Raw genomic sequence first — 16,307 nt, 5'->3', positions numbered from 1 at the left:
CTTCTGTTGCGGTTTCTCAGGAATTATCAGACACTATTCCCTTGGATATTTCAACCCCTGCACGTGGAGCTGCTAGGCCTCCTGCAGCCATGTCTATTAAGGCCTTTGCCAGGGCTAAAGCAGCCAAAGCTTCAAAAACGGTGCCTGCCAAACCCCCCTCTTACAGGCCCAGCACCAGTTCCCATATGCTTTCTTTGGCTGAGGATCTCATTTCTTTAATTCGTGGATCCCAGCCTCACCCAGAAAGGACCTCTCACCCACCTCCAGAAAAGAGGCCTAGAGCAGAGCCCCCTGAGCCAGTATCCACAGATGATTCCTCTGATGACTCAGAACATACAGACCCTCCTGAGGCTCCTTATTCCCCTTACGAAGACTCTGACGCTGAAGAGTCCATTCCTTCAGCCTCTCCACCTGAGGAATTTTCCTTTGGGGAAACCTTGCATGCTATGAGGGAACAATTTCAGTGGCAGGGCCAAGATTTCTCAGACTCCAGAAAAAGGCTTAGAACCTTTCTACATTTGCCACAACATAGGCCTTTAGCTATACCTCCAGTTCTTTCTGTTGTAGATGATGCATTTAATGATGCTTGCACTGCTCCTGATTCATTACCTCCGGCCCCTGCTAAGCCCGATAGGTTCTACAGGGTCCCGGACACTCATCACCATTTATACAAGGCTCCTTTTGCAGATCCAGAGACCATCTCCCAGGGTCCTAAAGCTGTAGCTACTGCATCTACTAAAAACCCCCTCCCCTCTGAAAGGGAATCCAGGTCCTTAGAGAGATGGGGTAAAAAAGTTTACACCTCTGCTACTTTGTCAGCTAGGGCTTTGAACTGCCAATTTCATATGATTCAATATCAAGAGTTTATGCTTGACCAGTTAACTAAAAAGCTGTCCTCTGAAGAATCTTTAGATAAAAAATATGTTCAGGAAATGGTACATAACATACAGCAGGTTAGTAACCATTCTTTAAAATGTGGCTATGATGCACTGGAGGCTTCCTTTAGATCAGCCATGACTGGCACAGTTATCAGGAGACATGCATGGTTGAAAGAGCAGGCATTACCAGACCATGTCAAATCAAAGCTTTTGGATGCACCCATGGACAAAGTCAATTTATTTGGTTCCCCTGCACAGCAGGTACTAAAAAAGATGGAAGAGAAGGCGAAATCTGTACAAACAGTGAAAGATTTCTTACAGGTTCAACCTCCAAGGTTTAGCAGGAACTGGCCCTCCAAGAACTGGTCCTTTCCGGACTCCTCTAAGACACAGAGAGGCAGGAATAGGCGTTCAAGAGGCAGAAACCAATCCAGGGGTGCCTACAGAGGACGCCAGTGGCAAGGTAACAACCAGCGAACCACGGACACAGCCACCACCACTACAACAACACAATCACAGTGACTTGGCTGTGGCACCGCCTACCAGGGAACAACTGGAAGCACCCTTAGGCGGAAAGCTAACCTTATTTTCAAAGAACTGGCATTGCATCACAAGGGAAAGATGGATTTTGCAAACTATAGACCAAGGTTACAGGTTCCATTTCCATACTCTACCAGGAAAGAGAGGAATGCCAAACCTACCACCTACTCAAAGGGCAGAAGCTCTAAAGCAAATATCTCAACTATTAGGAATGAGAGCTGTGGAAAAGGTACCACCTATGGAACAAGGAAAGGGATTTTACTCCAGACTCTTCCTGGTACCAAGAAAAGAGAGAAAATGGAGGCGTATTCTCGACCTGTCCGCTTTAAACACATTCCTCATTGTTCCAAAATTCAAAATGCTGACCCTACAGCAGCTTCTTCCCATGCTGGGCAAGGAGTCTTGGCTGGTAACTCTAGATCTCAAGGAGGCATACCTGCACATCCCCATACGACCAATTTGCAGAAGATACCTCAGATTTCTTGCAGGATCAGAGCATTATCAATTCTCAGCATTGCCCTTTGGCTTATCTACTGCGCCCAGAGTGTTCACGAAATGCCTGGCATCAGTAATTGCTCATTGCAGACTTCAGGGGATCCAAATTTATCCCTACCTGGACGACTGCCTGATACAAGCGGACAACAAAAGCAAGCTAACAGAAGACTTACAAAGAGTCATTTACCTGCTGCAAGCCCTGGGATATACAGTCAATATAAAAAAGGCAAGGCTGATTCCATCCCAAAGAATAACCTTTCTGGGTGCAGAGCTGGACACATCAAAACAAATGGCATTCCTAACTGCAGAAAAGAAAGAGCAACTACCTCTCTACTTTTGGCATTAACAAAGCAGAACCATCTAACTGCAAGAAAAGTACTACAAGCACTAGGCTTCATGGCATCCTGCATAATTCTGGTCCCTCATGCCAGACTGCATATGAGAAAGCTACAGTGGTACCTAAAGAATTTGTGGTCCCAACACAAGCACAGCCTAGAAACCAAAATTCCAATAGTCCCATGCCTGAAGCAAGAGTTCCTATGGTGGGCTCAGGCCTGTCAATCAAACACAGGATTGCCCTTCTGCAACAGTCAACCAAGCCAAACCATCACGACAGATGCCTCAGACCTCGGTTGGGGGCACACATGCTGGGCAAGTGCATACAAGGCTTATGGGCTCAAGACCAGCTGCGCCTGCACATAAATCTAAAGGAAATGCTGGCAGTAAAATTGGCAATCCAGTCATTCAGACCATTTCTCCAAGAAGGTCAGTTGATGATAAGGACAGACAACACCACAGTTATGTGGTACATCAACAAACAGGGAGGCACACATTCATATCCTCTATGCCGGCTGGCACTGGACCTATGGCATGTGGCTCTGAGCTACAACATTCAGTTACAAGCAATTTTTGTACCGGGAAAAGAAAACATTCTGGCAGACATATTAAGCAGAACTACCACAGATGCCCACGAATGGATGCTGCATCCGGACATCTTCAAAGCCATCACAACAGAATGGGGATTACCACAAATAGACTTATTTGCATCCCCACTCAATCACCAGCTAAAGAAATTCTGCACAAGGACGTACCACCCACTTGCTTGGAAGGTGGACTCCCTATCTTTCAGTTGGAAAAACCTGACAGCATACGCATTCCCACCACTTCCTTTGATGCACAAGGTACTTCTGAAGATCAAAGAGGAACGTCCAAGGATCATTCTGATAGCTCCAGACTGGCCAAGACAACATTGGTACCCATTGCTGAGGAGCATGTCTCGGGAACAAATATGGACACTACCCCTGATCCCATTACTGTTAACACAGAACAACTACAACATCCTGCATCCAAACCTGAAAACTCTGCAGCTAACTGCCTGGAACATTACATAAGAGCAACTAACCCAAATTTATCCCAAAGGGTTAAAGACATTATCCTTGAGGCTCGTAGACCTTCAACAAGAAAGAATTATGCAGCAAAATGGAAAAGATATCTCATTTGGACTACTGCAAAGGGAGAAGATGTGGCACTGGTAAACATAGCCAACATCCTGGAGTACCTGGCAGAGCTCTTCCATACAGGCCTGTCCTATTCTTACATCAAGATACATGCATCAGCTATTTCAGCAGAATACAGCTTGGATCCTCCTGTCTTCTCTCATCCTCTGCTCAGACAGTTTCTGAGAGGAATTAAAAATGTAAAACCTCCCAGGAAACCACCATTGCCAGCATGGGACTTGAAATTTGTGCTAGAAAAATTGACACTTCCCCCTTTCGAACCAGCAGCAACAGCAGAATTACAATTCTTATCCTGGAAGACTGCTTTCCTGCTGGCAATCACCTCAGCAAGAAGGGTCTCTGAACTGCAGGCATTAATGGCAGTGCAACCCTTCCTGATCTTCCATCAAGATAGAGTGTCCATGAGAACAAATCCTACATTTATGCCTAAGGTGGTATCCAGAGTGTCTTTAAATCAGGCTATCCACCTACCTACATTCTTCCCCAACCCACAGAACAGGGGAGAAAGACTCTTGCATACCTTGGATGTACATAGACAATTACGCTACTACCTGGACAGGACCAAATCCAATAGGAAAACTGACCAGCTTCTGGTAGCATATGCAACAGGAAAGGAAGGAAAACCAATTTCAAAACAGACAATCTCCAAATGGATAGGAAATTGCATTAGATTTTGTTATTCCTACCATGGAAAGAAAACTCCAGAGAACATCAGACCTCACTCCACAAGGGCTACAGCCACTACCACAGCTTTCTTACGAGGAGTGGCTACCAAGGACATTATAGAGGCTGCTACTTGGACCTCCGTGCATACATTTGCCAAGCATTACAATTTACCTTTATACTCTAGATCCCGAGCAGGTTTTGCCACTGCTGTTTTGCAAGGGATCCTAACTACACCATAATCTCCCCCTTTTTCCTCCTCCCCTAGTTTAGCTATGGTATTCTACCCATTTGTAAGGACTGCAGATGCATCCTTGAAGGACATAGTACAGTTTTGTACCTACCATAAATGTAGATGTCCGATAGGAATGCATCTGCAGTCATTATTACCCTCCCACCTTCCCCTCTGTGGTACTCCTAGGGTATTTGCCATCCTTCCGCTAGCTTGGGGGGGATCTATTATGGTGTATTTGTTTGTATATATGTACATACATGCTTATTTTATGTGTTTGCTCTCTACTATTTGGAAACATTGGCATTTATCCAAATTTAGCCATCCTAGAGGGCAACTGGCATCTGGGGCAAGAAACACTGAGGAAAATGGCGTCGGCTGATGCCTTTATACCCGAAAAACTGCAGCGATGACGTCGGGTGAAGTGCGGCACCAGCCGAAGCCAGACCCAGACTTTGGAATCCGGCCGACTGAAGGGCTGCCTGACGACAGGACTACCCATTTGTAAGGACTGCAGATGCATTCCTATCGGACATCTACATTTATGGTAGGTACAAAACTGTACTTTCCAGATTCTCATAAATTGCTCTACAAAAACCCTGCTGCTGACCCAGAAACTATATCTCAGGGTCCCAAAGGGGTCAAAGCCTCTACTGCAAAAAACTCTGTCCCCTCAGATAGGGATTCAAGGGCACTGGACAGATGGGAGAAAAAAGTTTACACTTCTGCTACCTTGGCTGTAAGGGCTTTAAATTGTCAGTTTCATATGCTTAAATATCAGCAATACTTAATGTCACTGTTAAAACAGAAAATGTTGACAAATTCTGAATGTTCTGAGAACAAGGAAATGCAGGATTTTTTGCATGCAGCTGTACAAGTGGGAAAGCATACTTTGCAATGTGGTTTTGATTCACTGGAGGCCTCTTGCAGGGCCGCAGTTACAGGTTCTGTCATTAGAAGGCATGTTTGGTTAAAGGAACAGAATCTGCCTGATCATGTTAAAGCAAAATTATTGGATGCTCCATTACAGCATGATACTTTGTTTGGTGTTAAGGCATAAGAGGTGTTGAAGAAAATGGAGGATAAAGCTAAATCTATGCAGACAGTAAAGGATTTCTTACAGGTACAGCCACCCAGATTTAGCAGGAACTGGCCTTCTAAGAATTGGTCCTTTCCAGTGTCAGACAGGCCACAAAGAGGCAGATACAGACGCCATAGAGGCAGACAACAGCCCCAGGGCTCATACAGGCCCAAACAATGGGGCGCTTCTACCTCCAAAAGCGGAGAAGACAAATCACAGCCTTATAGGAAACAGTCCCAATGACTTCCCTCTGCCAATGCCAAGCACTTATCTGTTGGCAGCACCCTTAGGGGGAAGCCAGCACTTTTTTCACAAAATTGGCACATGATCATCCAGGACAAATGGGTCTTAAATATAGTCTCTCAGGGCTACAGGTTCCACTTTCACACACTTCCAAAGGCAAAAGGTATGCCAGACCTGCCACACAATCAATGGGCAGAGGCACAAAAACAAGTTTCATCTCTCATGGACATGAGGGCTATTCAGCCAGTGCCACAACAAGAGCAGGGACAAGGATTTTACTCAAGACTTTTCTTAGTACCAAGAAAGGACAAAGCCTGGAGACCAATTCTGGACCCGTCTATTCTAAATACTTTTCTGGACGTTCCAAAATTCAAAATGTTGACTCTGCAGCAGCTTCTTCCCATGCTGGGAAAGAAGGCTAGGCTTGTAACTTTGGACCTCAAAGAGGCATACCTGCATGTCCCAATCAGACAGTCGTGCAGTAGATACCTCAGATTCATAGCTGACTCAGTGCACTTACCAGTTCTCTGCACTGCCCTTTGGCTTATCTACTGCGCTCAGGGTCTTCACAAAATGCATGGCACCAGTAATTGCATTTTGCAGACAAAGAGGAATTCAAATATATCCCTACTTGGACTACAGCCTTATTCAAGCAGAGACAAAAGACATTCTACTAAGGCATCTGGCATTTGTAAAAAGACTACTAATTTGCTTAAGGTACACAGTAAACGAAAAGAAATCAAAACTAGTACCCTCTCAAGAGATAATATTCCTGGGTGCAAGCTTAAATACAACTGCCCAGATGGCTTATCTTATGCCAGACAAACAAAGGCAACTGACTTCTTACTTCTAAAGCATGGCAACAAAGACCCAGTTATCTGCAAGAAAAATTCTGCAGGCTCTGGGCTACATGGCATCCTGCATTCTACTAATTCCATATGCAAGACTGTATATGAGGAAACTACAATGGTATCTAAAAAGTGTTTGGACTGAACATTGCCACAGCCTGGAAACACTAATTACTCTCATTCCCTGCCTGCAACAGGAGTTTCGATGGTGGGCACAGGCCTGTCACCACAACAAGGGACAGCCATTCACTTTACTCACAGCCAGGCAGACACTAACAACAGATGCATCAGATTATGCCTGGGGGGCACACATGGCAGGAAAATGTATTCAGGGCACGTGGCCCACAAGCCAAATGCATCTTCATATCAATCAAAAAGAGATGCTAGCTGTACAGAATGCCCTGACAGCCTTCAAGGACCTACTTCATCCAGGACAACTGCTGATAAAGACCGACAATACTACAGTCATGTGGTACATAAACAAGCAAGGAGGCACACATTCCTACCCCCTCTGCAGACAAGCCATGACTTTGTGGAGCACAGCATTGACTTATCAAGTACACCTGCAAGCACAATTCCTGCCAGGAAAGACAAATACTTTGGCAGATGAACTATGCAGAAACCTCATGGATCCTCATGAGTGGAAACTAGATCCACAAATCTTCAGCATGATAACAGGGAAATGGGGATGCCCAGACATAGATCTATTTGCCTCCCCTCACAACTGCCAGCTACAGAGATTCTGCACTCGGACTTATCACAAACAAGCATGGAAAGTGGACGCCCTTTCATTCAGCTGGAAAGCCCTTACAGTATATGCCTTCCCTCCTCTGCCTCTCCTCCCCAAGGTACTCCTAAAGGTCAGACAAGAGAAGCCAAAAATGATCCTGATTGCCCCAGACTGGCCACGCCAGCACTGGTACCCAATCCTAAAGAGCTTGTCTCAAGGCCCAGCCTGGACATTGCCTCAAATTCCTCATTTGCTCACCCAACAAAACAATCAGATCCTGCACACCCAACTCAGAACCCTAAATCTGGCTGCATGATGGATAATGTAACCATTCAGAACATACCTCTCTCTAAAGCAGTTATGGATGTTATTTTGGAGGACAGGAGGCCCAGCACCAGAAAATCTTATGCAGAAAAATGGAAGAGATTCTGTGCTTGGAACCAGCCACAAGGAATTGACACGCTTGTACCAAATATTCCTCAAATTTTACAATACCTAACTGAGATGCTGGACAAAGGCCTATCCTTCTCATCAATTAAGATCCATGCCTCTGCCATTTCAGCTCATTACAATACGGACCTACCTATTTTTTTCTCATTCACTGCTAAGGCAGTATCTCAGAGGGGCCAAAAACATAAGACCTCCAAGGAGAGCTCCAATACCTGCATGGGACCTCAATTTTGTCTTGGAAAAACTCACACTGCCTCCCTTTGAGCCAGCCAGTACAGCTGAGATAAAATACTTATCATGGAAAACAGCTCTTCTCCTACCAATAACTTCAGCAAGAAGAGTCTCAGAGTTACAGGCACTAATGGCTGTGGAACCTTTTATTATTTTCTGTCTGGACAGGGTTTCTCTAAGGACAAACCCAACATTTATGCCTAAGGTAGTGTCCAGTGTGGCTCTTAACCAAACCATACATTTGCCTACCTTTTATCCAAACCCTTTTATCCAAATAAGGGGGAGAGACTTCTGCATTCTTTGGACATACACAGACAGCTACGCTTTTACTTGGACAAAACTAAAGCTTTCAGAAAGACTGAGCAACTCTTAGTGGCATATGCTGCAGGATCACAAGGAAAAGCTATTTCAAAGCAGACTATTTCAAAATGGATAGGCCACTGCATTCGTTTCTGCTATTCACAACATGGCAAATCAGTGCCTAAGGGCATTAGGCCACATTCTACCAGAGCAGCAGCCACTTCAGCAGCCTTCCTCAGAGGAGTACCAATCAAGGACATTTTGGAGGCTGCTACCTGGACTTCAGTGCACACGTTTACAAAGCACTACCACTTACCTCTTTACTCTAAATCCAGAGCAGGCTTTACTGCAGTTCTGCAGGGCCTCATAGCCACTCCTAATTCTATTTAGGCCCAGCCACCCAACCTCAGCTTTGGGATTCAACCCAAGTGTAATGACTGCAATAGTGAAACACGATGAACATAGTACCTACCATAAATGTAGATGTTCGAGAGTATTCACTGTTGCAGTCCAGTTTACCCTTCCACCATCCCCCTTTCATTGCTGAGACTTATCTGTACTTCTCTATTCTATACAACCTGTGTGGTGTATTTGCTTGTAGATGAAGGTTATGTGCATGCTTTTTTATGATCAAAATTTTTTAGCATACCCTTTTGTGGGCACCTGACATCTGGGGCAAGAAAAACTGAAGAAAATGGCGTCGGCTGCATCTTTTATACCCCTGGCGCACTGACGTCAGGGAAGAGGCGACAGCAACCGACACCGGACCAGGACTTTGGAATTCAGGCCAACTGCGGGTAGCCTGCTAGCAGGATAACCCAAGTGTAATGACTGCAACAGTGAATACACTCAAACATCTACATTTACGGTAGGTACACAACTGTACTTTGTGTACACTTACCATAAATGTAGATGTTTGAGTGTATTCACTGTTGCAGTCCTGGTTTCTCACCCTCCTTCCCCTTATATATTATTTCTTTAGGGAGACATAAGCTTCTAACGGTGGCTTTTAGCCACCAGGACCACTTTACCATATTTACTTGGGCCTCTAACTGGTTAGGGCAAGAAAAACTGATGCAATGGTGTTGGCTGCCTTTATAGCACTGATGACCTGACTTCAGGCAGCCAGCGACAACAGCCAATGCAGAAAAGCGTTGACTCTGGTATTCGGGCCGGCCGAGGGGTATCACAGCAGGGATAACCCACAGGTGAGGACTGCAACAGTGAATACATTTGAACATCTACATTTATGTTAAGTGCACACCGCTGTACTTTTCCTTGCCTAAGAAACAGCAGCTGGCCAGCTTCACAAAGCTCTAGTTCCCACCCACACCTTCACATTGACTGCTAATTGGCTAGCCGTAAGGAGAGAAATCAGCAGAGTCGAGATTTCTTCAGAACTTTCTTGCCACCTAGAGAAGTATGTCTGAGGCTTCACAGGAGCAGCAATCTGCTGAGAACTTCCTTTCTGGCAGATAAGTTTCTGATGGGAAACCGTCCACTTAGAAATTGTTGCCCTTTTAAAAAAAAAATATTTTTTATTTTTATTTTCTGACTAAAATCGGTATTTCCCCTTTAATAAAGTCAGTTATATTTTATCATCAGCATTGGAAGTTTCCTGTCATGGACTACTATTTTAGCTGCCTGTGTTATTAGTTAATTAGGGCCTAATTCTCTGCAAATTTGTTTTGCTTATGTAAACTTAATTTTATTATTAAAAGATTTATTTTTATAGAGGTAGGGATGTGTTTTTTCAGTGCAATGCTTATGTTCACTTTTTGACAACCTGCCTGACATTTTCCTTTTATAACACTGTACGTCATGTTGTCCTATCTCGCCTTCATTCTTGATGGTTAAGTTCAGAACCGAGCATCAGTTCTGACTCGGCCACATATTAAAGCTCCAGAGCTTTCACTGGCTCGAGGCTACACCCTATCCCAAGATGCCTAGCAACTGTTATCCAGATCTCCTTTGCCGCTTGCAGCTTTGGGATTGCTTTTTCGCTGGCTCGGTTTAAGTGAATTTTTTTCTTTAACCTTTTGTGTGCGTTTTTCAGTACTTAGTGGTAGGATTAATTTCTTTAGATAGCTGTATCTTTGAGTGCTTTCTTGCCTTAGTTAAAGGCTTTTTCGCTGTTTGTTGCTGATTTTGTGTGGGCCGTTGTTTTCTTAGGTTTTCTGTCTATTGGCCGCTCCTTTCAGTGAATCCATTTGTTAGAGGATTCTTTTTCCCCTAACTTAGCCTGTTTTAGTTGGAGGGCTCCCCTTTCCCTGTTCTGAAATCTAGGTTTTGCCGTTTAAGTTAGAGGCGTCTCCTCAGGTTTGAGGAGTACGTTGTTTAAATAAGAGACTCTCCTCTAACTCTTTTTCTTTCTAATTTCCTTCTCCAGAAAAAAAGAAAACTTGGTTTTCTTTCTAGTATAGTTGCTTTTGTCTTGCTGATCCGTTTTGTGTGCTCTTGGGCCTTTGGTGACAAATTTACTATTTTGTGACTTCTTTACTGGTTGGGACGGTTTTGCTAATTGTGACTTAACAGGATGTCTAAAGAGACCAAACAGTCTGGTTTTAAGAAGTGGGATTTTTGCACACAAAATATGTCGCTCACAGATGGGTACACTAGTTGTATGTATTGCTTTGGTGCTGCCCACCTGCAGGATTCTTGTTCTATTTGCCGTGGTTTTAGTTCAAGGGTCTTGCAGTAGCGGAAGAACAAGCTGATAGGCAGGGGTTTGTTAAAAGGACCTTTTGAATCGGCTGTTGAAGAGACTGAGGCCTCCAAACCTTCAGAAAAGTCATCCAAAACTTCTTCAGCTCCAGGTTCTGAGCTGTCAAAAAGACATGAGAAAGTGGATTCTTCGGCTCCGAAGTCTGTCAGTTCCGAAAAGACAGCCTCCATCGGTTCCACCTGGAGTTACGGAACAGTCTCAGAGCCAAAAAAGGACCCAGTCACCTTCCTTGGATCCAGTTCGTTCTGTGCCAACGTCTCCTTTATTGCAATCGATGGTGGGTAGCCACAAGTCCTCCACCTATTCCTCTCTGTCTTCCTGGAGCCTGTCGGATGATGATGTAGAGCGGGTGGTTAGAAAGTTGCTTCGTACACCGGCCCTAGCAAAAATTCTCACAAGCCCAGCCCAGATGGTCGTGGAGCTGACTTCAGTAGCTACTTTACCTTCTGTTCTTCGTCCGACTTAGTGGAGTTCAGAGTAAGAGTGCCTTGAGGTCCTGGTGGTGGAACCATCGGACCCGAAATCCATCCCCGAAGTTTTGGTGCCAACCTCCACTCTGATCTCATCAATGTCGTCAATCAAGGGATCTGGGAGCCGAGACTCCCTCGTCGGTTCCAGGGGGATAATCGAATCAGACCCTTTTCGGACCCGACTCTCCCACTTAGAGCTTCGGTGCAGGTGAGTTTGGCACCCACATCAGCCTCAGAGCCATCCTCCTTGGTGCAGGGGATGTCTGCTGGTTCCTCTGAGCCAAAGGCTCTCTCAGCCCAGGATCATTATCCCTTTGAGATGATGAGGAGTGTGCTTTCCTCAGAGGACTGCTCCACCCTCGGCTCCAGGTACTCTTTCCCCAAAAGGGCCAGTGTCAACCTCTCCACCATCCCTCAAGCCCCAGCATAGAGAACCGATGCTCTGTAATGACCTAATGGGTGAGACCCTCTCTTCTGAAACCTCCCCAGAGCATCCCTTTGAGGAAGTCCATCGGAAGAGAACTTGTAAGAGGAAACAGACTCCAGTGTGTCTGTCACATCGGATACTGACTTAGAGGATTCAGAAGGGTCCCCATGATCACCCTCTGAGAATGGCTCCTTTTCAGACATCTTAGAGATCCTGAAACAGAGAAGTGGCTGGACGACCCTCTCCCCTTCTGAAGATGAGTCTGTATACCTGGAGGCATTTGGTTCTTGATCCTCCACCTCTTGGGTGTCTCCGCCTTTCAACCAGCTCCTGGGTGTAGTCAGTCGAAAGGCACGGGGCTCTCCAGAGTCGGTGGAACCAGTTACAAGGAGGCCCAACAAATTTATTACAGCCCCGAAGACAAATAGTTTCTAACTAAAAGTGTCCCAGTAGATGCTATGGTGGCGGTGGTGGCCACCAAGAAGGAATTAGCCAAAACTTATTCATCTGTCCATCCACCGAATAAGGAGTCTCAAACGATGGACAGATAAGGGAAGCGTATGTTCTCTTCAGCGGCCTTTACCCTTAGGTCACTGAATTATCCCATTTTACTTGACATCAGAGGGATCTCTTCAAGGAGGTAGGAGATGCCCTCCAAGGTGCAACAGCTGGGGGGGGGGGGGATACCTAACAAGGTAAACTCTAAGCTTGCGACCTTAAACTCTATAACAAACTCCTCCATGCACCTCATTTCTTATGTGGCCGATGGAGCGTGCAGGGCAGCAGGCACAGGAATAGCTCTGAGGAGACATTTCTGGATATGTCTTTGTGAGTTTGCTGAACCCTTCAAGTCTTCCTTTATTGACGCCCCTTTTGGCGGCTCATCTTTGTTTGGGCCAAAAGTGAAAGAGGCTCTTACCAGGTGCGAACAAAATGGCAAAACTCTATCTGCCATGGGAGTACGTTTCTCCGTCCCTACCAGACCTTATCCCAAAAGTCAGAAGGGCAGAAAGTTCTGGAAATCCAAAGGAGCTTCGCTGGACGCACACGTGGTGAATTTTATCCCAGGGCAGAGGGGGAAATAATGGAAGATGCCATCCTTGCGGCAAAGGGGTCTGCAGAATCAGGGTGACAGAGATAAGTTCTCTGGTATGCCCTTCCAGTGCTCCTGAAAGGAGGCCCGCCCGTTCACCTCTGGAGGCAGTCGGGGGGGGGGGTTATTACTGTACCCAAAGCCCTGGCTCAACATCACTCAGGACAACTGGGTACGGTCGATTATGGCCAGGGGATACATCATACACTTCTCTTTTCCACCCCATCCAAGAAGATCAGTCCCAGATATCCCATCCAGTCAAAGGGCTCAAGCAACTCTAGAAATCCAAAGGTTGCTAGAAAAAAGAGCCATCCAAGAAGTCCCTGCAGACTAAATCAGATCCAGAATTTACTCCGTATTCTTTGTAGTTCCAAAGAAGACAGGGAACTGGATGCCAATCTTGGATCTCAGCAAACTGAACAAGTCTGTAAAGAAGTAAAGTTCCGGATGGTGACACTGCAGTCTATACTCCCTTTTCTGGATAAAGACAACTGGATGTGCTCCATAGATCTTCAGGATGCTTACTACCATATAAAGATGGACAGGCGATCCAGGAGATATTTACACTTCCAGCTGGGAGCCCAGTCATTACCAATTCAAAGCTCTGCCCTTTGGTTTCACCACAGTCCCCATAGTATTTACCAAATGAATGGCAGTAGTTATGGCTCACTTGAGGCATCTTGGATTCCGGGTGTTTCCATACTTAGATGACTGACTCCTGACCGCCACCACCGAGCATCTACTAACCAGGGCAAGAGACATCACCATTCATCTCTGCTCAGAGCTAGGCATTAGCATAAATTTCAAAAAATCTGCCTTGTTGCCGTCACAGCATATTACCTGTTTTGGGGCAGACTTAAACACAAAAGACATGGTTGCAAAACTGCCTCACAAAAGAATTCAAATGTTACGCCATCAGATGTCAATAGTACTCATGAAGGAAAAAATGCAGGTAAAATTTGTCCTCAAGGTTCTGGGTTCAATGGCAGCTGCAATAACATTAGTCCCACTGGCGCGTCTACACATGAGAATATTACCGTAGCTGCTCTTTGCTCAGTGGTCCATGCAGGAGTTACCCGTGTCACACACGATTCTCATTACGAACACCTGCAAGAGAGGTCTATGATTGTGGCTTCAGTCCACGCAGGTAATGATAGGCAGACCATTTGTTTTCCCCCAACCTGTAGCTACAGTGACCACGGATACTTCCCAGATAGGGTGGTGGGGGCATTATCTGGGACAGACTGTCCAAGGGACTTGGAAAGAACATGAATACCACTTGCACGTCATTGTCCTAGAGATGAGGGCGGTGCGTTGCAAGCATTCCAGAGCTCTCTTCCAACAGGTATGATTGCAATTCAAGCAGACAATATGTCCGTGTTGTGGTACATCAACAAACAAGGCGGAACGAGATCCTACCCCCTTTCTCGAGAGGCTCAGAGAGTATGGCAATGGGCAGTTTCTTCTCAGCGCTTTCTGACTGCAGTGCATATCCCGGGGAAATCCAATGTGATAGCAGACAGATTAAGCAGGGTAATTCTTATGCCTCACGAGTGGTCCCAGAAACAGGAAATTGCGAACCAAATTTTTCGCAAGTGGTGCCAGCCTTGCTACGACCTCTTTGCCACATCCATCAACTCCAAATGCAGCAGCTATTTTGCCCTAAATCCCCCTCCAGGGCAGGCACCAAGGGATGCACTTGTTCACGATTGGCCACCAGGACTTCTGTATGCTTTCACCCCGTTTCCATTAATACCCGAAGTCCTCCAGAAAGCCAAATCATTGAGTCACAGGCTAATTCTCATTGGTCCTTACCGGCCTTGTCAGATATACTTCCCCTTTCTATGGCCCCATCTTCAGGAGGAGCCTTGGATCCTGGAACCAGTGCCAGATCTTCTGACTCATCAGTCAGGAACGCTCCACCCCTCTCTTCAAAGCCTCAAGCTAACAGCTTGGATGTTCTTCGTGTTTCACTGTTGCAGTCATTACATTTGGGTAATCTGCGGGCAGGTTGCCCTCAGTCGGCCTGATTAACAAAGTTTTGGGTCCTGCGTCGGTTGCTGTCCCTTCTTCCATGCCGTCAAGTCGTCACGGGTATAAAACATGCAGCCGACGCTATTACATCAGTCTTTCTTGTCGCGCAGTGCCCGAAGCAGAAGCAGTTTACAAGTGCCAGTCGGCCGACTCCTGAAATTTTCGTATTCGAGTTTCAAAACCGAAGTCTTCAACTAAAAGCTAAGTACCCCGTTGGGGAAACTTTTTCTTGCTCCTTACCGATGTCAGTAAAAGTTAATAATTGCATTACTTGTGGGAAGCAAATACCTCATAAGGATTTCCATTTGTACTGTATTCCTTGCCTAGGCCCTGACCACAACGTGCCTTGCTGTCGGTTTTGTGCTAAATTTAATCAACACACGATTAAACGTCGGTATATTTTTGCTTCTAAATATTTTGGCTCACGATTTAATTATACTGAAAGTCATCGGTTAGCAATCAAACTACCGGAATACCTAAAAAACGCAAAGAAAAAAAACAGAGACAGACCGTCGAGGTCCAAAACCGACGGCGATGCTTCCCCTAAGCCAGTCATCAGTTCGCTGGTACTCAGTGAGGCGCTTTCACAGCCCTTGATACCCGATACTTCTGATTCGCAGGCCTCTACTGAGACCCATGCCGCGATATGCTTCAATTTTGGAATCCACGGATGTCTCTACCTTTGAGTCCGGAGCCGCTGTGCAGGCACCGGCTTCTTAGGGTGTTTTCAGGCCTGCAGATTTGTATATTAGACCGACGCCATCTTCAAAACTAAGGCCAAAATCTAAATCTATGTCTAAAAAACCGATGTCTGGGCCCCCAAAAGGAGAGATGTCTATACCAAATGGTTGCAGCCCCCCAAACATCTCAAACGCCCAAGTGAGAACTGCCCTCTCCAAAGCAAAAAACACAGCATCCACGGGACCTGATGGTGTCCCAGGCTGTGTGCTCCACTGCGACTGTGGTCCCACTTCACAAAGGCGGTGCATCCACAGACCCTGGAAATTACCGGCCCATTAGCTTGACAAGCCTTATCTGCAAAGCCATGGAGAGGATCATAATGGACCTCATAAATAAAGACATAGGGAATTTGCAGACTTTGGATCCAACCCAGTTTGGCTTTGTCAAAGGCAGATCATGCCTTTTAAACTTGGTTGACTTTTTCGAAACAGTCACCAAAGCCATTGATGAGGGAAAGGCAGTTTATACAGCCTACCTCGATCTGGCGAAGGCCTTCGATACAATACCCCACTCGGGTATCATTGAAAAACTCATCAGCTTAAATGTTAACCCATACATCACAAGATGGGTTGCAAACTGGCTGAGTGACAGAACCCACAGGGTCAGAGT

Source organism: Protopterus annectens, chromosome 1.part1 (genome assembly GCF_019279795.1).
Source record: "Protopterus annectens isolate FY-2018-M chromosome 1.part1, PAN1.0, whole genome shotgun sequence".
Taxonomy (NCBI): Eukaryota; Metazoa; Chordata; order Ceratodontiformes; family Protopteridae; genus Protopterus; species Protopterus annectens.
The sequence above is the reverse complement of the archived record's forward strand: the minus strand, read 5'-3'. Positions refer to the sequence as shown.